Source organism: Hyperolius riggenbachi, chromosome 2, assembly GCF_040937935.1.
Source record: "Hyperolius riggenbachi isolate aHypRig1 chromosome 2, aHypRig1.pri, whole genome shotgun sequence".
In the NCBI taxonomy this organism is placed as follows: domain Eukaryota; kingdom Metazoa; phylum Chordata; class Amphibia; order Anura; family Hyperoliidae; genus Hyperolius; species Hyperolius riggenbachi.
The window spans coordinates 562440017-562464782 of record NC_090647.1 but is presented as its reverse complement, the minus strand read 5'-3'; positions in this window follow the sequence as shown (position 1 = coordinate 562464782).

Genomic DNA, 24766 nt, shown 5'->3' with positions numbered 1-24766 from the left:
CGCAGGATTAGTCAGTCAGTGGGCTCCTCGGTCCCATGGTAACCGCGGTGGTGGCAGATACCCTGGAATCGTGTAAAGTTGTAATTACCCATATCTCACAGGCTCCCTTCTGGTTTGTCTGCGGCTAATTCTTAACGGTTCCTGCGCATTGACTGCGACCAGAGTTCGCACGATCTGTGCGCTGGCACAGTCTAGAAGGCCAATTGCGGTCTGACCACTAAGGGCCCTTGTGACAAACTGTAATTTATTTCAAATATATTTTCACACTAACCACAACTATTAATAATTATGGTTAGTGCGAATTTGTGAAAATATATTCACAATAGGTTACAATTACACTTACAATTTTTACTTAAATTTTTACTTAATTTGGGGCCAAATATCAAATGGCTCGTAGAATATTGATAAATTTCACCCATACACAAGCTTTGAGTGAGGGGGAGGAGCCCTTCACAAATGAAGTCTAGCCTGCAATGCTGCACTATCTGTAGAACTGCTATTAAGCACTTCTTAATCTGCAGCAGTTTAGGCATGGATTTGCACTTTTTAGGTATGGTCGGAAATGCCAATTTACGATTCCACAGAAAATCTTCATTCCGCCATTGCCAATTACCGCTACTGCTACCGATTCCGCTTTCCGATACCAATTTCCGCATTCCGATGCGGATTTCCGCCGGAAATCATGGAAATTGTCGCCGACTTTAACATCGATTTTCTCAAAAACTATAAGGTCTTTTTGAAAACTTTTTTTTTCATCTTGTTCACAAGATTCGGTTTAATAAACCCTGAAAATGTGGTGTTTCTAGAACTTATGGTGGCTTTGCTATTAACCGCTAAAGTTGGCAGATTTTTACTGTCATGTAAAATGCAGAAAATCCGCATTATCCGATATGCGGTAATTTTAAGCCAATCAGAAGACACAGAATGAATAAGCCAATCAAAGAATGCGGAAATTTCCGCCTAAATCCCCATTCTCTGATTGGTTTATTCATTCTGCGTCTTCTGATTGGCTTAAAATTACCGCATATCGGATAATGCAGATTTTCTGCATTATTACATTACAGTAAAAATCTGCTGACTTTAGCGGTTAATAGCAAAGCCCCCATAAGTCCTAGAAACACCACATTTTCAGGGTTTATTAAAGAGAATCTTGTGAACAAGATGGAAAAGTTTTCAAAAAGACCTTATAGTTTTTGAGAAAATCGATGTTAAAGTCGGCGGAAATTTCCGTGATCGGAATTCCGGAAATTGCATTTCCGCGGAATCCGAATGAGCATCCCTAGCACTTTTCCTAACTGTAGTACAGCGCTAGAAATCCATGCTAAACTGCCACTTTTATTGAGGATTTGAGAAGTTTCTTATTATCACGCAGAAAAGTTCCTCTGCTGGTTAGAACAGTTTTAGAATAAAAAACTGTCAGTAATGCTTTGATAAATCTGGCCCACAGCGGTCAGCAAATGTTTTTTCGCTATTCATGCAAAAACAGAACAAAAAACATTTGTGCATTACATAAACATAATGTTGTTTAACTTTCAGAATGTATGCATCAGAATTCCTTGAATTCCGAATTCCAATGTGCAACTCAAAATTATGTTTAGAAAGTTGTAACTTGTAATTGTGCTCGTCCCTAATCATAATTAATTGTAGAGGAAAGGTGTAACAAATTCACCTGTTGGCGCTGAGTCCAGCGGCGTCTGTCATGGCGTGGCTGCTGGTACTCGTTCGTGAGCGCATTCTGTTTCACCGCCCCCTGGCGTCCCCAGCATCCCTGCGGCTGAGCTCCGTCATCCACGCATGCGCAATGCGACTGAACAGTCGCGCGCGAGACAAGGCGGCCTTTACAGGCTTACGAGGCGGGTGAACAGGTGTCAGCAGTGATGTCATTGGCCACACCTCTCTGGGAGGCTGCATGCTGGAATCATCTTTACAGTATATAAGGCCAGGAGCTTCAGTTGCTCACTGGCCTTGATACTAATCAGTTCGCGGGTTCTTGGCCTTAGCTAGCTTCCTTGAGCTACATCATATATTGTGGTACACACCATATACAGTGGCTTGCAAAAGTATTCGGCCCCCTTGAAGTTTTCCACATTTTGTCACATTACTGCCACAAACATGAATCAATTTTATTGGAATCCAACATGAAAGACCAATACAAAGTGGTGTACACGTGAGAAGTGGTACAAAAATCATACATGACTCGAAACATTTTTTACAAATAAATAACTGCAAAGTGGTGTGTGCATAATTATTCGGCCCCCTGAGTCAATACTTTGTAGAACCACCTTTTGCTGCAATTACAGCTGCCAGTCTTTTAGGGTATGTCTCTACCAGCTTTGCACATCTAGAAACTGAAAACCTTGCCCATTCTTCTCTGCAAAACAGCTCCAGCTCAGTCAGATTAGATGGACAGCGTTTGTGAACAGCAATTTTCAGATCTTGCCACAGATTCTCGATTGGATTTAGATCTGGACTATGGCTGGGCCATTCTAACACTTGGATATGTTTTGTTTTAAACCATTCCATTGTTGCCCTGGCTTTATGTTTAGGGTCGTTGTTCTGCTGGAAGGTGAACCTCCACCCCAGTCTCAAGTCTTTTGCAGACTCCAAGAGGTTTTCTTCCAAGATTGCCCTGTATTTGGCTCCATCCATCTTCCCATCAACTCTGACCAGCTTCCCTGTCCCTGCTGAAGAGATGCACCCCCCGAGCATGATGCTGCCACCACCATGTTTGACAGTGGGGATGGTGTGTTCAGAGTGATGTGCAGTGTTAGTTTTTCACCACACATAGCCCTTTGCATTTTGGCCAAAAGGTTCCATTTTGGTCTCATCTGACCAGAGCGCCTTCTTCCACATGTTTGCTGTGTCCCCCACATGGCTTGTGGCAAACTGCAAACGGGACTTCTTATGTGTTTCTGTTAACAATGGCTTTCTTCTTGCCACTCTTCCATAAAGGCCAACTTTGTACATTGCAGGACTAATAGTTGTCCTATGGACAGATTCCCCCACCTGAGCTGTAGATCTCTGCAGCTCGTCCAGAGTCACCATGGGCCTCTTGATTGCATTTCTGATCAGCGCTCTCCTTTTTCGCCTGTGAGTTTAGGTGGACGGCCTTGTCTTGGTAGGTTTACAGTTGTGCCATACTCCTTCTATTTCTGAATGATCGCTTGAACAGTGCTCCGTGGGATGTTCAAGGCTTTGGAAATCTTTTTGTAGCCTAAGCCTGCTTTAAATTTCTCAATAACTTTATCCCTGACCTGTTGATGTGTTCTTTGGACTTCATGGTGTTGTTGCTCCCAATATTCTCTTAGACAACCTCTGAGGCCGTCACAGAGCAGCTGTATTTGTACTGACATTAGATTACACACAGGTGCACTCTATTTAGTCATTAGCACTCATCAGACAATATCTAAGGGCAACTGACTGCACTCATACCAAAGGGGGCTGAATAATTACGCACACCCCACTTTGCAGTTATTGATTTGTACAAAATGTTTGGAATGATGTATGATTTTCATTCCACTTCTCACGTGTACACCACTTTGTATTGGTCTTTCACGTGGAATTCCAATAAAATTGATTCTTGTTTGTAGCAGTAATGTGACAAAATGTGGAAAACTTCAAGGGGGCCGAATACTTTTGCAACCCACTGTATATGTACTCCAGTTAGTCTGTCGTTGTTGGTTTTTGATTATTGATATCTGTAATTGTAATTCCTTCGTAATATCCTCCTGATATTATTGAAGTATCTTGTTTGATTATCTGTGTACCGATTTCCTGCCTACCTCCTGACCTTGCTCTAGTCTCATCCTTCTGTATGAAAGCCATCTGATTTATGTTACTGACTCGGCCTGACTCTGACTCCGCTATTGTGTTATCCTTGCAAAAACGACTGACATCTGATACCCGTTACTGTGCCTGCTGCTTACCGACTACGATTACACCTTACGATTTTGTACCTCGACATTATACTTGTGCAAAAGTTCCGACTGGTCTAGACCTTACTCTGTATTGTATTATCTGTACCTGTTATCTCGTCATGCCCCAGCGTGATAAAAGGAGCCTAAACCCCTGTGCTGGACAGAGGGAGTGATCTTATACTGTGCAATACAATACTGTGCAGGTCTTTTAGTTGTCGTGAGATGGTGCTGCTCTCTTGGGTGCAAAAAAACAAGGGGTGGTGGTGGTGGGGGGGGGGGGGGGGGGGTTGTCATCCAATAAAAATGGCCAGCCAGCCGAGGAATGTTCTCACCTGGATCTGTGGCTGACTGTCCCATACGGGATGGCCAGCAGAAAGGCTTTGTCCCACGTGGACTGGGGACCAAGTCTTGGCAGAAGTCCTCCTCCACAAGGCTGCAGGCAGATAATGGCCTACTTCAGAGTTGTACTGGCAGGCAATTGTGGGTGGGAAGAGTGTGTATAATTGCTGAAGCTGCAGTTGGCTCCACGCCATTCTGCTGAGGTGAGAGAATCAGCTCACAGGTGGCTGGAGCGGGAGCTGAGATGCTCCTGGGTGATGTAACAGTCAGAATGGACAAAGCTGGCGAGATCGGCTTAGCAATTTGCCAGTGCAAGTGTGTGGAATTAGGAAAAAAAACGGTGGCTGCCGTATGAATCAAAAGTAAAATTTTTAATGTATCCAAGCAACAAAAAAGTTTTACTTTCCTGATTCATATGGCAGCCTTTATTTGTGGAGTGTTTTTAAATAAAAAAATCTTTTTCAGTGGATAGAGACTGTGGTGTCTGCTTATGGGGAGGTAAGTCCACCACTTCCTCCTCCTCTTAAACGGTTTTTAATCATTTTTTTTTTATCCTGAATTGACACCTCTGCTATTTTACGCAATATATTAGTCCACCCCTGGTGGAGGGGTTATTTCCCCTTTCTTATCTACAGAGAGTGACAAGGGTCGGGTTGAATCTCCCCACCTGCTATCTTAGTGATTGCCAGTAGAGATATCGCGAACATCAAATTTTGGGTTCGCGAACTTCCGCAAATGTTCACGGACAGGTGAACCGCCATAGACTTCAATGGACAGGCAAATTTTAAAACCTAGAAAGACTGGTACTGGCCACAAAAGTGATGGAAACATTTTTTCAAGGGGTCTGACACCTGGACAGGGGTATGCCGCAGGGGGATCCATGCCAAAAGTCCCACCAAAAATTACAGAATTGACGCAAAGTCGATTTTTAAGCCCTAAAGGGCAGAAATCACATTATGCACAGCTCTGGGTGTCAGTGGGCTGTGGAGTGTCTCACACAGAGAGATGCAATAGTACTATCAGAATACAGTGAAATAATAATGCACTGGAGTGGTTCTGTGCTGCAACAACTTAATGAAGCAACATCAGTACTGTGCACACAGCTCTGGGTGTCAGTGGGCTGTGGAGTGTCACACACACAAAAAAACACAGGAGACCAATGTGCTAGCTCTCAAAAGGGCTATTTGGGGTTCTTTAACAGCAAGTGAGGAACAAGGACACAGGCCTAGCTAATGCTTTCTGTACCTATCTGCAGCAAGTCTGACACTGCTCTTACTGTCAGCAGTCAGCAGAGAATGAATCCAATATGGCCACCACAACTGTTTTTTGATAGGGGGGTGGTGGGTCCAGGAGGGGGTGCTAGCTGATTGGCTGCCATGTGCCAGCTCACTGTGAGGTAAGGAATCAAAGTTTGGCTCAATGATGATTTATAGGGAATGGGTCGACCACGCAAAATGTTCGCAGTTCACTGAAAAAGCAAACAGGGGGAATTTGCTGGGAACTGTCCCCCGGCAAACTGTTCTGGCCATCTTTAGTTGCCAGTGGTAACCCAATTTTGTGAGTATATTTCCATATACATGCATGTTGTTAATACCCAATTGAATTGACCTACTGCACTATTTTTGGCTCTCGATTTTTCACTTTCTTTCTAAGCTCCCACTAAGGGAGGTTCTTTAATTGTGTGGGCATTTGGAGGTGGAGCAGACATTTACTTACTTACAGGGGGAATGCTCAATAGTCCCCGTCTATATGGTAGCCTCCATTTTCTATCTCCCCGTGCTGCAGAAACCGTAGTGTTGCCTATGTACCTATCAGCCACATTGCATGCTGGGGATGTATTTCCAGTGTTTCGCCCCAAACTATCGATTATATAGTGAAAAAATTTATAATTTTTTTTTACTAAAAAATCTGCTGGGGAAGTTGGGGAATTAGGATTGTTTTTTTGTCAACAAAATGTGTTTTTGGAAAATAATCATGCTAATACATAACATTAGTCAAAAAGGGCAATGGACAAAGTAGCATCAAAAGGAATACAATACAACACAGTAACCAAGCAGCTCGGGGTGACCCAAAATCCCAAGGAATGTATAGGGGACTAAAAGAGACCGAAAAACCCTCGTACTAAAAAGCAATGCTTGGGGTGATTTGCCTTCTCAAAACAGAAGAATTTACAATAATTCAGCTTTAAGTGAACATCTGTGGTTATCCACAATGCACCACTACTGAATATGCAAATTATATCTTTATGTCCCTGAAGCCAGGCTTACATCCAGAACCGCTGGTGTATATGGGATAGGGCTTCCCATAGAGCCATATCAATCCCTGCCATGCACTGAGAATGACCAAAAGTCCGAAACAGGCTGCCTGCATGTGGGGTTAGTATAGCTCTGTAAAATGTAAAGCTATAGGCTTGCTATACAACCAGCAGTTCTGGATGTAAGCCTGGCTGTCAGGGGCATAAAGAGATAATTTGCATATTCAGTGGCGGTGCATTGTGGGTAACCACAGATGTTCACTTAAAGCTAAATTATTGTAAATTCGTCTGTTTTAAGAAGGCAAACCAAACTTAGGAATACAATACATTGTTTATTTAGAGAAGCACTAGCTTCCTTCTATACTATGACGGTATATTTCAATGGTAAACTTAACTATAAAAACCTCTTTGCTTCATGAAAGGGTAGAGTTTTCATAGACTACTATACTCCTAAACAAACAAGGATATCATAGAGTTAAATTGTTTGAAAAAAAAATCTTCTATTTTCATTATACACCCACTTGAATTCCTAGATCTGTTGGCAAGGCCAGATTTATGCTCTTTGTCCCACTAGGCCAAGTATATTTTTGCTCCCCTTTCTTGCAGTAGCGCCCCTCTCATTCCATGTGCAGCCCGCTCTTCCATGTGTAACATCCATGTACAGCAGCCCCTCCCATTCCATGTGCAGCTCCCTCTTCCATGTGTATCATCCATGTACAGCAGCCCCTCCCATTCCATGTGTAGCCGCCTCTTCCATGTATATCATCCATGTACAGCAGCCCCTCCCATTCCATGTGCAGCTCCCTCTTCCATGTGTATCATCCATGTACAGCAGCCCCTTCCATTCCATGTGCAGCCCCCTCTTCCATGTATATCATCCATGTACAGCAGCCCCTCCCATTCCATGTGTAGCCGCCTCTTCCATGTATATCATCCATGTACAGCATCCCTCTCCCATTCCATGTGCAGCCCCCTTTTCCATGTGTAACATCCATGTACAGCAGTCCCCTCCCATTCCATGTGCAGCCCATTCTTCCATGTGTGACATCCATGTACAGCAGCCCCTTCCATTCCATGTACAGCCCCCTCTTCCATGTGTGTCATCCATGTACAGCAGCCCCTCCCATTCCATGTGCAGCCCCCTCTTCCATGTATATCATCCATGCACAGCAGCCCCTCCCATTCCACGTGCAGCCCCCTCTTCCATGTATATCATCCATGTAAAGCTGCCCCCTCCCATTCCATGTGCAGCCCCCTTTTCCATGTGTAACATCTATGTACAGCAGTCCCCTCCCATTCCATGTGCAGCCCCCTCTTCCATATGTACCATCCATGTACAGCAGACCCTCCCATTCGATGTGCAGCCCCCTCTTCCATGTATATCATCCATGTACAGCAGCCCCTCCCATTCCACATGCAGCCCCCTCTTCCATGTATATCATCCATGTAAAGCAGCCCCCTCCCATTCCATGTGCAGCCCCCTCTTCCATGTGTGACATCCATGTACAGCAACCCCTCCCTAAATATACAGCCATTTACCCAACTGTACCTCCAGATCTGCTGGTTTATAGCACAGATACAGCCTAAATATACAGCCATTTATCCAACTGTACATCCAGATCTGCTGGTTTATAGCACATATACAGCCTAAATATACAGCCATTTATCCAACTACCTCCAGATTTGCTGGTTTATGGCACAGATACAGCCTAAATATACAGCCATTTCTCCAACTGTACATCCAGATCTGCTGGTTTATAGCCCAGATACAGCCTAAATATACAGCCATTCATCCAACTGTACCTCCAGATCTGCTGGTTTATAGCACAGATACAGCCTAAATATACAGCCATTTATCCAACTACCTCCAGATCTGCTGGTTTATGGCACAGATACAGCCTAAATATACAGCCATTTCTCCAACTGTACATCCAGATCTGCTGGTTTAAAGCACAGACACAGCCTAAATATACAGCCATGTATCCAACTGTACCTCCAGACCTGCTGGTATATAGCACAGATACAGCCTAAATGTACAGCCATTTATCCAACTGTACATGCAGATCTGATGGTTTATAGCAGAGATACAGCCTAAATATACAGCCATTTATTTAACTGTACATCCAGATCTGCTGGACATAGCTAGTGTTGGGCGAACAGTGTTCGCCACTGTTCGGGTTCTGCAGAACATCACCCTGTTCGGGTGATGTTCGAGTTCGGCCGAACACCTGACGGTGCTCGGCCAAACCGTTCGGCCATATGGCCGAACTAAGAGCGCATGGCCGAACGTTCCCCGAACGTTCGGCTAGCGCTGTGATTGGCCGAACGGGTCACGTGGTTCGGACCCGAACGCGCTCTGATTGGCCGAACTGTCACGTGGTTCGGGTAAATAAATACCCGAACCACGTCATATCTCCGCCATTTGTCTGTGGGTTTAGCTTTGGGTAGGCAGGCAGGGTAGTTCGCGCTCCAGCCACGCTAGCCAGGGTCCCCCCTGTCATTGTGTCACTGCTGGGAACAGTAGTACACCGCTTGCTCAGCCACACTATATAGCATTCTGTTTACTGCCACTCTGTGTACCTCGCTCAGCCACACTATATAGCATTCTGTTTACTGCCACTCTGTGTCTGCTGGGAATAGTAGTACACCGCTTGCTCAGCCACACTATATAGCATTCTGTTTACTGCCACTCTGTGTACCTCGCTCAGCCACACTATATAGCATTCTGTTTACTGCCACTCTGTGTCTGCTGGGAATAGTGGTACACCGCTCGCTCAGCCACACTATATAGCATTCTGTTCACTGTTCTGTGTCTGCTGGGAATAGTGGTACACCGCTCGCTCAGCCACACTATATAGCATTCTGTTTACTGTTCTGTGTCTGCTGGGAATAGTGGTACACCGCTCGCTCATCCACACTATATAGCATTCTGTTCACTGTTCTGTGTCTGCTGGGAATAGTGGTACACCGCTCGCTCAGCCACACTATATAGCATTCTGTTCACTGTTCTGTGTCTGCTGGGAATAGTGGTACACCGCTCGCTCAGCCACACTATATAGCATTCTGTTCACTGTTCTGTGTCTGCTGGGAATAGTGGTACACCGCTCGCTCAGCCACACTATATAGCATTCTGTTTACTGTTCTGTGTCTGCTGGGAATAGTGGTACACCGCTCGCTCAGCCACACTATATAGCATTCTGTTTACTGTTCTGTGTCTGCTGGGAATAGTGGTACACCGCTCGCTCAGCCACACTATATAGCATTCTGTTTACTGTTCTGTGTCTGCTGGGAACAGTAGTACACCGCTCGCTCAGCCAGAGTATATAGCATTGTGTTTACTGCCACTCTGTGTACACCGCTCAGCCAGACTATATACCATTGTTTACTGACACTCTGTGTACACCGCTCAGCCAGACTATATACCATTGTTTACTGACACTCTGTGTACACCGCTCAGCCAGACTATATACCATTGTTTACTGACACTCTGTGTACACCGCTCAGCCAGACTATATACCATTGTTTACTGCCACTCTGATTCTGCTGGGAACAGTAGTACACCGCTCGCTCAGCCAGACTATATACCATTGTTTACTGACACTATATAGCAGACTATATAGCATTGTGTGTACACCGCTCAGCCAGACTATATACCATTGTTTACTGACACTCTGTGTACACCGCTCAGCCAGACTATATACCATTGTTTACTGCCACTCTGATTCTGCTGGGAACAGTAGTACACCGCTCGCTCAGCCAGACTATATACCATTGTTTACTGACACTCTGTGTACACCGCTCAGCCAGACTATATACCATTGTTTACTGCCACTCTGATTCTGCTGGGAACAGTAGTACACCGCTCGCTCAGCCAGACTATATAGCATTGTGTTTACTGCCACTCTGTGTACACCGCTCAGCCACACTATATAGCATTGCGTACTCTGCCAGTCAGTGTGTATATTGCTGGGATCAGTAATACTCCACTCACCGTCAACCACTATATGAGCTCAACATGAGTTCCCCAGAGACCTCCGCTGTGAGCAGCACTCCCAACAACAGCAACAGCCAACGCCCCACGCAAGCTATAACATCCACCCCAGCAGCCAGTGGTCAGCAGCAGCCCTCCCCGGAGGAGAACGTTGTGTCCATCAGTCCGTCGCCAGAGCGATTAATGAGGGCTGCCATTGAGGAGATGATGGGGCCTGATGTGGAGGAGGAGGTCTGGCTCAGGCCAGCATCCCAAGTTAATGTTGAGGACGATGAGGGGTCTGTGTCTGGGGATGTTGGGGTGGCAGAGGTGGTGGGTGGGTCAGACTCAGGAGAAGAGTTGTATGATGAGGATGATGATCGGGACCATCTGTATGTGCCTCAGAGTCCGACCCCGGAAAACATGTTGTATCGTGTGTTTAGGTACTAAAATCTGCGTTCCCTCCCAGTAGTGTTGGGCGAACAGTGTTTGCCACTGTTCGGGTTCTGCAGAACATCACCCTGTTCGGGGTGACTATATAGCAGACTATATAGCATTGTGTTTAATGCCACTCTGTGTACACGGCTCAGCCACACTATATAGCATTGTGTTTACTTCCACTCTGTGTCTGCTGGGAACAGTAGTACACCGCTCACCCGCCACTGTATAGCATTGTGCTCTGTGTCACTGCTGACAATAGTGGTACACCGCTCACCCACCACTGTATAGCATTTCTGTACTGCCACTGTACTGCTGCCAGTCAGCGTGTACTTTAAGGATAAGTGAAATGAGGAAGAAATCCGGTGAAAGAGGGAGGGGCAAGGGAAGAGGTGTTTCCCCTGACGGTTCACGTACAGGCCACAGGGGAGCACCCAAGAAAACCCACTCAATACTGCCCATGTTGTCCAGGACAACAACCCTCACAGATCCAAAAGAACAGGACCAGATAATTACTTGGATGACCTCTCAAGCGTCCAGCAGTGGGTTAAGCAGCACCAGCACATCACGCACGAGGTCCGAGTCCTCAGCCAGTTAAAGTCTGGGCTTTCTTTGAAGACTGCACTGAGGATGTTACCATGGCGATTTGCAAGGTGTGCAAGACCCGCCTGAGCAGGGGGAAAAGTATTAACAACCTCTCCACCACCAGCATGAGCCGCCACATTCTATCCAAACATCCCACTCTGTGGGCAAACGCGGCAGGACAGGGTACCACCAGCAACACTGCCTCCCTTGGGTTCACCAGACTCACCACCAGACCCGCCTCAGCAGCAGCAGTAGCCCAGCCATTGCGTGGTTCACAACATTCACAAACATCAGACGATGCTGACACTGTCACTTTCCGGACTAGTGCTCTTGAGGTCTCCCAGTGTTCATCAAACACAACAACCAACAGCCCTTCGGTGTGCAGCGCTACGGTTGAGTTGTCTGTCTCTGAGATGTTTGAGCACAAGAGGAAATTGCCAGCAAATGACCCCCGGGCCGTGGCAGTAACAGCCAGCCAGCATAGCCAAGCTTCTGGCCTGCGAAATGCTGCCATATCGAGTGGTGGAGACAAACAGCTTCAAGGGCATGATGTCAGTGGCCATCCCACGTTACGTGGTTCCCAGCCGCTACCACTTTGCGCGCTCTGCAGTGCCTGAGTTGCATGAGCACGTGGTCAGCTAAATAACCCGAAGCTTGAAGAATGCCGTTGCCTGCAAGGTTCACCTCACCACTGACACCTGGACGAGTGCGTTCGGCCAGGGTCGATACATCTCCCTTACCGCGCACTGGGTGAACCTTGTGGAGCCTGGCAGCGATTCCTCACCTGCTACGGCGCGGGTGTTGCCCACGCCGCAAACAGCTGGATAACAACAGCAGCACCTACCTCTCTGACTCCTTCTCCTCCAACGCATCTCAAAGCTGTACCTCATCCGGAAATGCTAACCCAGCACCAGCAGCAGTAGGATCGTGGAAGCAGTGCAGCACAGCTGTTGGCATGCGTCAGCAAGCGTTGCTGAAGCTGATCTGCCTTGGGGATAAGCAGCACACAGGGGAGGAAATTTGGAGGGGAATAAAGGAACAGACGGATTTGTGGCTGGCACCGCTGGACCTGAAACCGGGCATGAAGCTAGACACCTGGCACGAACTGGCAATGTACGCAATAGAGGTGCTGGCTTGCCCGGCAGCCAGCGTTATGTCGGAACGCTGTTTCAGTGCTGCCGGAGGCATCATCACAGATCGGCGTATCCGCCTCTCCACAGAAAATGCAGACCGTCTGACTCAAATTAAAATGAATCAATCCTGGATTGGAAACGACTACGCAACACTCCTGGACCCCAACCAAGTAACATGACCGATGAACATCTGGGATGGTTTAGCGTTTCCGGTCCCTGTTTATTGAACCTCTCATCTGTATTACATTTATGACTGCATGGCGGCAAAAAGCATTGCTGCTATATCCGCACGCTTTTTGTCCTCATGCAAGGCCTGGGTTGTTGTGTCTCACAAAGCGTGGCCTTCTCCTCCTGCGCCTCCTCCTGTTCCATCACGTGTGCTGCTGCTGCTGCTGCTGCTGCTGGGTTACCGTTGCCGGTCCCTGTTTATGGAACCTCTTATCTTTATTACATTTATGACTACATGGCGGTACAAAGCATGCTATCCGCACGCTTTTTGTCCTCATGCAAGGCCTGGGTTGTTGTGTCTCACAAAGCGTGGCCTTCTCCTCCTGCGCCTCCTCCTGTTCCATCACGTGTGCTGCTGCTGCTGCTGCTGCTGGGTTAGCGTTGCCGCGTGGTCCCTGTTTATTGAACCTCTTATCTTTATTACATTTATGACTACATGGCGGTACAAAGCATGCTATCCGCACGCTTTTTGTCCTCATGCAAGGCCTGGGTTGTTGTGTCTCACAAAGCGTGGCCTTCTCCTCCTGCGCCTCCTCCTGTTCCATCACGTGTGCTGCTGCTGCTGCTGCTGCTGGGTTAGCGTTGCCGCGTGGTCCCTGTTTATTGAACCTCTTATCTTTATTACATTTATGACTACATGGCGGTACAAAGCATGCTATCCGCACGCTTTTTGTCCTCATGCAAGGCCTGGGTTGTTGTGTCTCACAAAGCGTGGCCTTCTCCTCCTGCGCCTCCTCCTGTTCCATCACGTGTGCTGCTGCTGGGTTAGCGTTGCCGCATGGTCCCTGTTTATTGAACCACTTATCTTTATTACATTTATGACTGCATGGTGGTACAAAGCATGCTATCCGCACGCTTCTTGTCCTCATGCAAGGCCTGGGTTGTTGTGTCTCAAAGCGTGGCCTTCTCCTCCTGCGCCACCCTCCTCCTGTTCCATCACGTGTGCTGCTGCTGGATTAGCATTACCGGTCCCTTTTCCTGGAACCTCTTATATGTATTACATTTATGACTGCATGCCGACAAAAAGCATGTTACCTGTGCAAAGAAAACAGACATTTCCCGCATTTAAAAGACAGTTTTCCCTTTGAAACTTTAAAATCGATTTTCTCAAAAACTATAAGCTCTTTTTGCTAAAATTTTTTTTCCTCTTGTACCCACTCCCAAGGTGCACATACCCTGTAAATTTGGGGTATGTAGCATGTAAGGAGGCTTTACAAACCACAAAAGTTCGGGTCCCCATTGACTTCCATTATGTTCGGAGTTCGGGTCGAACACCCGAACATCGCGGCCATGTTCGGCCTGTTCGGCCCGAACCCGAACATCTAGATGTTCGCCCAACACTAGACATAGCACAGATACAGCCTAAATATACAGCCATTTATCCAACTGTACCTCCAGATCTGCTGGTTTATAGCACAGATACAGCCTAAATATACAGCCATTTATTTAACTGTACCTCCAGATCTGCTGGTTCATGGCATGGATACAGCCTAAATATACAGCCATTTATCCAACTGTACCTCCAGATCTGCTGATTTATAGCACAGATACAGCCTAAATATACAGCCATTTATCCAACTGTACCTCCAGATCTGCTGGTTTATAGCACAGATACAGTCTAAATATACAGCCATGTATCCAACTGTACCTCCAGATCTGCTGGTTTATAGCACAGATACAGCCTAAATATACAGCCATTTATCCAACTGTACCTCCAGATCTGCTGGTTTATAGCACAGATAAAGCCTAAATATACAGCCATTTATCCAACTGTACCTCCAGATCTGCTGATTTATAGCACAGATACAGCCTAAATATACAGCCATGTATCCAACTGTACCTCCAGATCTGCTGGTTTATAGCACAGATACAGCCTAAATATACAGCCATTTATCCAACTGTACCTCCAGACCTGCTGATTTATAGCACAGATACAGCCTAAATATACAGCCATGTATCCAACTGTACCTCCAGATCTGCTGGTTTATAGCACAGATACAGCCTAAATATACAGCCATTTATCCAACTGTACCTCCAGATCTGCTGGTTTATAGCACAGATACAGCCTAAATATACAGCCATTTATCCAACTGTACCTCCAGATCTGCTGATTTATAGCACAGATACAGCCTAAATATACAGCCATTTATCCAACTGTACCTCCAGATCTGCTGGTTTATAGCACAGATGCAGTCTAAATATACAGCCATTTATCCAACTGTACCTCCAGACCTGCTGGTTTATAGCACAGATACAGCCTAAATATACAGCCATGTATCCAACTGTACCTCCAGACCTGCTGGTCTATAGCACAGATACAGCCTAAACATACAGCCATGTATCCAACTGTACCTCCAGATCTGCTGGTTTATAGCACAGATACAGCCTAAATATACAGCCATTTATCCAACTGTACCTCCAGATCTGCTGGTTCATAGCACAGATACAGCCCAAATATACAGCCATTTATCCAACTTTACCTCCAGATCTGCTGGTTTATAGCACAGATACAGCCTAAATATACAGCCATTTATCCAACTGTACCTCCAGATCTGCTGGTTCATAGCACAGATACAGCCCAAATATACAGCCATTTATCCAACTGTACCTCCAGATCTGCTGGTTTATAGCACAGATACAGCCCAAATATACAGCCATGTATCCAACTGTACCTCCAGACCTGCTGGTTCATAGCACAGATACAGCCTAAATATACAACCATTTATCCAACTGTACATCCAGATCTGCTGGTTTATAGCACAGATACAGCCTAATACAGCAATTTATCCAACTGTACATCCAGATGTGCTGGTGTATAGCACAGATAAAGCCTAAATATACAGCCATTTATCCAACTGTACATCCAGATGTGCTGGTTTATAGCACAGATACAGCCTAAATATACAGCCATTTATCCAACTGTACCTCCAGATCTGCTGGTTTATAGCACAGATACAGCCTAATACAGCCATTTATCCAACTGTACATCCAGATATGCTGGTTTATAGCACAGACACAGCCTAAATATACAACCATTTATCCAACTGTACCTCCAGATCTGCTGGTTTATAGCACAGATACAGCCTAATACAGCCATTTATCCAACTGTACATCCAGATGTGCTGGTTTATAGCACAGATACAGCCTAAATATACAGCCATTTATCCAACTGTACATCCAGATGTGCTGGTTTATAGCACAGATACAGCCTAAATATACAGCCATTTATCCAACTGTACCTCCAGATCTGCTGGTTTATAGCACAGACACAGCCTAAATATACAACCATTTATCCAACTGTACATCCAGATCTGCTGGTTTATAGCACAGATACAGCCTAATACAGCCATTTATCCAACTGTACCTCCAGATCTGCTGGTTTATAGCACAGATACAGCCTAATACAGCCATTTATCCAACTGTACCTCCAGATCTGCTGGTTTATAGCACAGACACAGCCTAAATATACACCTATTTATCCAACTGTATATCCAGATCTGCTTGTTAATATCATCACAGGTACTTAGTATTTCAAAATATAAATGTGGAATACTGATTATAACACAGTATATGATATCTCATCTGCTAGTTCTTCAAGCTCAGAATCACTTTTCAGCAAAACTCCATCATACAACATGTGGTGTGGTGGGGGGAGGAGTCCAGTATTTGGATGATAGCTGACAAGCATATAACACTTCCAGCTAGAATCAGCGATGGTCCTGACACTGCTACTACTACTGACCCTCCTCACAGGTATGTCAGGGGAACATCTCTGGGCTGGAGGTTCCTCTTAAAGTTCCATCCCTCACTATTATAGGTATTATATGTTAGAGATGGTATGCCTAAAATCTGGATTCTGTGGCCTTTGATATTTTATGTTTTTTTTATTTAATATATTGCTCTACATTATATTGTCAGTATTATGGGTTTAAAACATAAGCTTACTTTTTATTAGCATGTCTCTGCTTTAAATATGTAAGAAATTGAACACAAAGCCCCAGAATATTGTGAAAAAAGTCTGAAGAACTAAAATACAACAGAAGGAATATCGAGACCTACAGATTGTTGTTATTTAGTTTGTCTCACTTCATGTTGGAGAACTTAACATGAAAAGCTTCGGTAAAAGCAGGTGCAAGCTGAGTTTTATTGATATTCAAATCTAACTACATATCAAAATGTTGCCAGTATGTCCTCATGTATATCTGAATAATCATATTTGCTATATTTTTGGGAAAATAAAACAGAAAAAAAATAATTTGAAAAAATATATATCTAAAAATAAGAAAACAAACATCTTTTATGGTCACTGCACAACTGAAAGTTTTGGCACAGAGTTAGTGTAATTCTGACCTCTGTGGAAAACCATTTTTGAAGCTTTTTGATTGAAAATTTTGTGCTGTGCTTATATTTTACATATTAGCAGGAAAAAAATCACCAAAGTGAATTCTGGGAATGACCATATTAGTATCACCCATATCTTCCTCAGGTCTAGATCTACACAGTTTTACTGATCATGAAGTCCTAAGATTTGTCTGCCAGCCTCATAAGGTGGCGTAACTACAGGAGAGATCATTGTATTAACTTATTATATTATGTATTCATGAAAGCAGAAGAGCAGGTGCAGAGACGAGCAACAAAATTGATACGTGGGATGGAAGGTCTCACTTACCAAGAAAGGTTAGATAAACTGGGTTTATTTAGTCTAGAGAAAAGACGCCTTAGAGGAGATCTAATTAACATGTATAAATACATCAGAGGGCAATATAATAGCATGGCGGATGAGCTTTTTGTCCCTAGGCCTTCTCAAAGGACTAGAGGACATGATCTGTGCATGGAGGATAAACGTTTTAGCCATTTATTTAGGAAAGGGTTCTTTACAGTAAAAGTGATTAAGATGTGGAATGCATTGCCGCAGGAAGTCGTTATGGCAAACTCTATACCTGCATTTAAAGGGGGCTTAGATGCTTTCCTTACGTTGAAAGACATCCATGGCTATAATTACTAGGTAATGCCTAATGATGTTGATCCAGGGATTTTATCTGATTGCCATCTGGAGTCGGGAAGGAATTTTTTTCCTTTTGGGGCTAATTGGACCATGCCCTGTAAGGGTTTTTTCACCTTCCTCTGGATCAACAGGGATATGTGAGGGAGCAGGCTGGAGTTGTACTTTGTACTGGTTGAACTCGATGGACGTATGTCTTTTTTCAACCAAAATAACTATGTAACTATGAAAAACATATAGCATTATGTAAACAAAATATAACATGCTCATCAGCAGGAAAAAGGCCCATGTGCACACTTGTGCTTAATGTATTTTTTTTTTTTTGTAACACTGTTTTTATTGAAGGATAATACAGTTTACAAAGATTATATAAAGCGTTTAACAGCTTATTATCATCCGACATATACATGAAAAATAGCTTAAAATTAGTACATAAAGCGGAGTACAGTATAGGCCCATATAAAGAGCCTATAATAAGACAAAGAAAAAAATATAAGAGTGATTCATAGTATATATTCTATGTTATAAATCTAAAGATAGTTTGAGTTTAGTCTGGTCTGGTCAGCCCTTGTTTATGTATAGTAGTGTATCTGATGAACGGTAAATAGGTCCCATATTATATTTAAATCTTTTATAGAGTCAAAATCATAATATTCCAGTATTGAATAGAAAATGAACACCTCTCTATATGCTACAGGGTTTATATAGGTTTATGACATCATGGAGGGTTATAGTTGGAGAAGTATAATTCCCATGAATTCCATATTTTTTCATATTGGGATTCTGTATCTCTGAGAAGAGCTGTGAGATATTCCATAAATTTAGTCCATTGCAGTTTAGCTATAATTTTAGGAAGAGTTGGAGCCTCAAGATTACGCCACTGGGAGGCTATAGCTAGTCTTGTGGCTGTTAATATATGCGTGGTAAGTTTCATAGAGTGTCGTCTGGAACCAGAGACTGGTTAGCCCAGTAGCATATGGATAGGATCCAAAGGGATAGAAATATTAGTTACCTTTAATATTAAAGTTTGTATGTCAACCCAAAGGGGTTGTATAATTGGGCAAGACCGAAAGATATGTTCTAAGTTACCCAAATGATTACAACCCCTCCAACAGATGCTTGAAACATCAGGATACATTTTTGACAGCATCTCAGGAGTTCTATACCAATGAAATAGAATCTTGTATATATTTTCTTTCACTTGACTACATATCGAGGTACGTTTGGCATTATCCCATATAGATGTCCAATCATCTAGGCTTAAAGATTGACCAATAGCCTGTTCCCACTTAGACATATACATATGGTTTGGTTTGAGAGTGCCCGATTTATCTAGCAGTAATATATATATTGAGGAGATTAAACCCTTTTGATGACCTCTAGTTTCGCATAAACATTCAAATGGAGAGTGTGTGGGTATAAGACTCACCCCTTTAGTATATGTTCTTAAAAAGTGGCTGATCTGATTATATTCCATGTGGATTTGTGTGGTAAAAGTAATTTTTTCCTCTAGCTTGTTCCTTGTTATAAGTTTACCCGTAAGGGTATCTGTCCATTTACTAATGTTATAGTATTGTAGAGTGTACCATCTCCCCATAAAATCCTCAGATGTTCCTGTGAGAAAAGCAGGGTTGCCTAGAATAGGGTATAAAGGAGATATTGGGGATCTGAGATTAGCTTTTTGGGCTGTAGATTTCCATATTTGTAAGGTGAATTTAATAGTGGGTAGCATTTGTATTAAGGGGATCTTAGGGGGAGTTTGAGACCATATTAAGGCAGGCAGGGAAATCGGGTATATGCTCTTTGCTTCTATAAAACCCCATTTAGTACGAACTTTCAAATCAGACCATTCTGGGAGTTGTCGTAGGTGAGCTGCCTGATAGTAAAGTTTTAAGGATGGTAGAAGCCATAAGAACAGATGATTGGACCCTGGGTCGAGAATTATGCCATATAAATTGCAAAAAGGCTCGCTGCAGTATTTTGAATTGTGATGAAGGTACTTGGACAGGGAGAGTCTCAAAGAGATACAGAATCCATGGTAGTATATTCATTTTTAATGAATATATCCTACCTATCCAAGATAATTTGTAAGCTGTCCATTTATGGAGGTCTTGGAGGATGGTTTGTATTAAAGAGAGGAAATTTGCTTTAAACAAAGTGGAATAATTGGGTGTAAGGAAAATACCAAGGTATTTGATAGCATTTGTCTTCCATGTGAAATGAAATGAATGTTTTAAATTATTTAGCATAATAGGGGGTATTTTAATGGGGAGGGCTTCTGATTTTTTCTTGGTTTAGTTTAAAACCTGAGATAAACTCAAATTCCTGTAAGACTGATTGTAAGTTAGTTAATGAGATAAGTGGTTGGGTTAGTGTTAGTAAGACATCGTCTGCAAAGAGCGAGATTTTATATTCCTGAGAGCCTTGTTTTAACCCTGATATGTTTGGATTTTGCCGAATGGCACAGGCCAGGGGTTCAATGCTAATTGCAAATAATAAAGGAGATAAGGGACATCCCTGGCGTGTGCCATTCTGGATTGAGAAGTTATGTGGAGATGCAAAAGGGAGTTTAACCGAAGTGGATGGGAAAGAATATAGGTAACGATTTAGTGTTAAAAAAGGTCCCCTAAATCCTTGATGCTCCATAACCTTAAACAAAAAAGGCCATGATAGTCTATCGAAGGCCTTCTCTGCATCCAAACTAAGGAGCAGAGAAGGCCTTCCAGATCTATTCATTAATTCTATTAAGTTAATAGCCTTTCTGGTACTATCGCCAGCTTGACGCCCCATTATAAATCCTACCTGATCATTATTAATCAGTGAAATCAGTATGGGATTTAATCGGTTGGCTAATACTTTAGTAATTATTTTAAGATCAGAGTTAAGGGGGATATGGGTCGGTAGCTTTGTGGAAGTTGGGGATCTTTTCCTTCTTTAGGAATCATGGTGATTAGTGAGTTTAGAAATGAATGAGGTGAGGGTTTTCCTTCCATAAGTTTATTGGCTAGATTAGCCAGATGGGGAGCAAGGATGGCAGAGACTTTTTTATAGTACGAGTATGGCAGACCATCTGGTCCTGGAGCTTTAGAGGAGGGTAACAGTTTAATGACCTCTAAGATTTCTGTGGTTGTTAGTGGAGCATTCAGTTGTTTAATATTATCCTCTGACAATTGTGGTAATGATAATTGGTTCAGGAATGAGTCAATTTTAGAAGAGTGGGTTGAAGGGCAAATAGGTTTAGGGAGGTTATATAGTTGTTTATAATAATCTGTAAATATTTGGGCAACTTTCTGGGGGTGATGATGTACCGTACCATGCTTGTCTTTCATGGAGTATATATAATGTTGTGAGGATTTTGGATTCAGTTTGCGTGCTAGGATGGTGTGAGGTTTGTTGCCTCTCTCGTAAAAAAGTTGTTTTGTCCATCTCAGGCTTTTTTCTAGTTCTGTACATTGGATTGTTTGTATCTCATGTTTGATAGCCTGTATTGCCAAGTAGTGTGTTTGGGTAGGTTCTTTTTTGTATGAGGTTTGGGCCTTAAGAAGATCTGAGTGGAGAGTTGCTAATTTGTGTGTTGCAGTCTTTTTTTCTTTTAGTGCTTTCTGAAATGAATAGTCCTCTTGTAAATGCTTTGTGGGCTTCCCATATAACCCCAAAAGATGAGACTAACCCGATATTTGTCGTAAAATATGATTGCAATTCGTCCGCAAATTGAGGTAAGAGTTCCTTGTTCTGTAATAAATTCTCATTTAGCCTCCAGAAAGTAGGTTTGTAGCTATATGAGAAAAGATCTATCTCCGTAGTGACTGCTTGGTGATCCGACCATGCGATTGGGTGTATCTCTGCCCCTCTTAGTAAGGGTAGTATGGTAGTGTAATGAATAGCGGAGACACCGCCGCGCGGGCAAGTGGCAGGGCAGCTGTCTCCGCGTGCAAGCCGGCAGCGTTTTCCGCGCAGCAACATGTCTCTGGTTCGCCTGGTCCTTCTAGTGCACACAGAAGGAGAGCTACGCGCGCGCCAGGCGACAGGACCTTTATGCCAGCACAAGGGGAATCAGCTGATCAGGCTGATCAGCTGATCCTAGCTGGACTCCGGATTGGCTGAGTGGCTGGGGCGGCGCTGCGGAGCGCTGCAAGTATATATAGGACTTGCTTTTCAGTTGCAGGTTGTCTGTCGTTGCGAATACTTACGTGTGAGCACTCAGACCTCAGTCAGATCTTACAGTGTGTTAGAACCAGCTGGAGCTGGGAATTCACACTTAGCCAGATTCTGCTTTACCTCTATTGTATTATTGTACTGTTATTATCTAGACTAGTTCCCGGGTGTTGAGACCAAGGACTTCACACCTAAGATTAGGAACTGTGTTGCTATTGTTATTATCTAGACTAGTTCCAGGGTGTTGAGACCAAGGACCTCACACCTAAGACTAGGACCTGTGTTGCTACTGTTATGATCTAGACTAGTTCCCGGGTGTTGAGACCAAGGACCTCACACCTAAGTTTAGGAGCTGTGTTACTACTGTTATTATTTAGACTAGTTCCCGGGTGTTGAGACCAAGGACCTCACACCTCATAATAGGATTGTCTATTCGGTTACCTGTTATGATCCCTGGCTTGGCTGACCACTCTCTTGCCTACTGATTCGGTACCTTGCCTATCTGTCTACCCGTAGCCAATCTTGCCTGAACCCGAATACCGTATCAGTCTTCTGCTTATGTACTTTATCTGCTCGTGTGTTGCTGACTCGGCCTGTATGACCCTTCTGGCTGTCACTCGTCCCTTGGGTGAGCAGCCTCACTGTACTCCCTGCGACCCCAACCCTCTAGGTGTCTATTTACTGTAAAGGCTACCTGCTCTACAGGAAGACCTCCTGCAGTCCAGTCAGAGGACTCTAACCCATAGGAGTCCACTGGCTGCAGTACAGTCTGATTCCCAGCCCATCAGGGAATCCTTGGCTGCAGTACGGTCTGATTCCCAAATCCATCAGGGAATCCCTGGCTGCAATACAGTCTCCATCTCTTCCTCTTAAAGAGGTTAGTTTCGACATAGTCAGAGGCCACCTGCTCCTCAGGTGTCCACTGGCTGCAGTGCAGTCCAATTCCCTGCTCTTCAGGGAATTCTCGGCTGCAGTAGTGTCTGTATCTCCTGCTCCTCGGGAGATCACTTATCTTACTGTTGCACCAAACACTTACACTACATTAGGTGTCCTGTGTCAAGCTATACCTGTATTATTGGTGATTCTGCAGATCACCATATAATCAGGTATAGCATCTGTATTATTGGTGATACTGCAGATCACCAATAATCAGATATTCTCTGTGTGCTGACACCATTCGTTACAGGTAGTTGTTGTAAAAAAGTAGTCAATATGGGAGCTAGATGCGTGGGGAGGGGAAAAAAAGAGAATTCTATAGAGGTAGGATTAGATATCCTCCAAATATCCAATAGTCTATATTTTCTTAAAATAATTCTAAATTTGCGGGAATTGCGATCATGAGTGGAAGTTGTGGTAGAATTTAAGGGAATATGGCGGTCTTTAACGGTAGAAAAAGCTAAATTAAAATCCCCTCCTAATATTAGGGAGCCTTCAATATTCTTAAATAATTTTAGGAGAAAAGAGTTTAAGAATGATATTTGATTATTATTGGGAACATATACATTCGCCAGTGTGACAGACCTTCCCGCCAGGGAACCAAAAAGTATTATATAGTGGCCATTTAGGTCAAGAATAGTTTTGGAAATCTGTAAGGGAAAAGTTTTCTTATATATAATAGCTACTCCTGCTTTCTTGGGGCCTGAGGCCAAACACACCTCAGAATATACTTTGTTATAGAGACGTGAAGGGTCATCCTTGCGTAAATGCGTTTCTTGAAGAAAAGCTAGATCAATATTCATCCTCTTCAGGTCTCTAAACAATGAGAACCTTTTCTGTGGTGTGTTGAGGCCTTTAACATTGAGAGTCAGGAAGTTAACCATAATCTATGAGAAATTGAGTATACACATACCAGTTAAGGGCAGACCAGTTAGACTTTTTAAGTATCAGTTTGTTGATAAGTATACAGGTGAGAACAGTATGAACCATAACAAGTAAAAAAAATTGAAATAACCATAACATTGTAGAGAACCAACTAACGGGTTGGAAGCCACCTTCAAACCAGTGGCTGCATGTACGGGCAGCATAAAACTGCTGCCAAAGTAGAGAACCCCCTGGGTTGGTCAGTCGCCATAGCGACTGGTCAAGTCGAAAGGGTATCTCTCGGAGACACAAGTGGGTGTCCAAGATGATATGCTGAACTGTGAATATAATAACAATAATGTATAACATGAATTAACAAGCTAAGTTCTATTCCACCGCCTGCAAGAGGAATAGTGTAGTAAATAAATTTATATCTCTAGCTCAGACGAGGTTAGTTCAGACAGTGTAACCATTGTCACATTACTCTTCAGCAAAGTGATTTATAACCAGTTAGGGGTTGATTCATTCTTCTAAAATTATAAAGTTTGCTAGGGGAATATTGGTACCAGTTATGTGGTTATCGTGGGATTGGAACCAAAATAGGCAAGTTCTAATTGGTATCAAAAATCTGAGAAATAGAGTTTAAGTTCCGGTCGGTTGATCCTCCATTTCCTCAGGTTTATCTGGAAAGGTGATACTGCGTATGGGGCGTTTGGTCCACTCTGAGATATGTCTTATCTTCCGTGGAGGTGAGGATGCAAGTGGGGAGCGGGTTAAGGAGGCAGTATTAGCAGGGAATTTGAGGCCTAGTTGTTTAAGAAACATTGGGGCATCATCAAAATCAGAAATAGAGAGAATCAGACCCTGTTTGTTTACAATAAGGCGAAAAGGGAAGCCCCATTTGTAACGGATGTCAGCGTCTCTGAGTAGCTGTGTTATTGGTTT